Raw genomic sequence first — 1,917 nt, 5'->3', positions numbered from 1 at the left:
TTATACGAAACCGACAAAAGTAACACTAACTTCACTAATGTTTCCGACAGAATGCTTGAATCTAATGGTTCTGCCACTAGATTCGACAATTTTATCACAAAGATTGGTATTTATCAGTTTGACATACACAGCAGTACTCACGATCGAGAAATAGACACCGACTAAATCTTCATAACCTATTTTCACAGATTCTTCAAGAAAAGGTACAAATTCTTAAGAGTTCGGTTTAATAAAGTTTCGATCGAAAATGAACTTCAAAGTGGCTGCTCTATTAAGCTGACTCATAATTCTATCTTCTGATATTAACGAATAAACAAGCATCGCAGTAGAAAGGTGTTAACAAGCGCTCAGAGTTACCGTAGACGGCCATAGCTTGCAGCAGAGATCCGTACGCGACCGCCGCCGGAATCAAATTATGCACTCGGCCGCGTCACCGTTGCAACTGCTCCTCGGAAAATCCTCATAGTCTACACCTGCACAATACGTGACACGCACTTTCAAAGGTAAGTAATGACCTGGTGCAATGAGCTACATGCCATTCATAGTGCCGGAATGGATGACGTCTCAACAGAGCATGCGCTGTGGAAAACAGACAGACGCGTCCCTTCTCTGTCGAGGAGAACACGGAAAGTGCCATAATCCTTTGTCCTAGGATGTTCGCTCAGTGTAATAAGCGGACATGTGTCTTGGCTTATCCGTAGATACTCGACCGTGTCCGGTAATAAGTGAACATGTGTCTAGGCTTATCCATAGTTACTCGACCATGTCTGAGGAAATGACTGACAAGTCTTTTGACGTAATTTAAATGCCTTGCAGCGGGAAATAACCTTGGCACAGGTGGTGCCGTAGTGTGCAGCGTTGTAGCCTCTCATTTTTTCCTATGTTTGAAACCCGATTATTGTTCATTTTTTTTGTTCTTTGGTTTCATTTCTACCCTTGTCCATAGAATGTTTAGTTAGGGAATACTAAGACGTTGTATTAATTGTAAAATTACAACTGGGTTCCACGACAAGTGCCATACCTTTATTATATAACGTATGCATGACTGGTACTTGCAAGGGTTACAATCTTCTTAAATTCTCGTATTTTTATATTTAATTGTTATAACAGGTCTTAATTCTTATATTATGTTTATTTTGCAGGAAGATTTCGTGCATTCCCTTGGGTGATAACGAACGTAGAAACACTCGAAACATAGAAATGCTGAACACTATGAAAGTCGTGCAAAGGCAGGTTTGCCACAGCAACATCTCTTCAGATGAATTTCGCTCGAGAAGGACACATCGTTAACACTGCTAAAGATTTCAGACGCTGCCAATGCTACTGCGGAAAACTATGCATTACGGATCACTTCTCAGAAAAATGGTGCTTGCAGCTGATCACGAGTCATGATACACTGCAAAAATTTCACTGAAATAAAATTAAAATAATTTTTGCATTTATTTTTTTTTTTTAATTCATTCAACAGACGTACAGTTAGTAGACGAATACGAACAACGTTATTTCAGTATATACTGGAAAACATTCGCACAGTATTCTCTTACGGACTTAGGTTGTAAGGTGGCGTGGTCTCCTGACCTTCATTTCTTACATATTCCATCCTCATAATCGTATTCTGCACATCGACACTTCATTCGAAACCGAACTCGACAAGGTAGAGTCAATTTTGTACGAATTCATGTAAGCGATATGCAAATCTAATAAGTAAATCGCAAGTGCGCACCGTTGTTGAAAAAGTCGAGGCTGGCGTACACAACATGCCGGCCACAGGAATTTTCGTTCTAAAGAGCCAACCAGCCCGCTCGGAGGACCTTGCCTTCAGAGGGGTGTCAACACACACCTACTTCGCCTGGAGCGACCCCATGTTCAACTTAAAAGCATATTCCACTACATTGTGTGGGAGCGTCCAGAAGACGC

This window comes from Schistocerca americana, chromosome 1 (genome assembly GCF_021461395.2).
Source record: "Schistocerca americana isolate TAMUIC-IGC-003095 chromosome 1, iqSchAmer2.1, whole genome shotgun sequence".
Taxonomy (NCBI): Eukaryota; Metazoa; Arthropoda; class Insecta; order Orthoptera; family Acrididae; genus Schistocerca; species Schistocerca americana.
The sequence above is the reverse complement of the archived record's forward strand: the minus strand, read 5'-3'. Positions refer to the sequence as shown.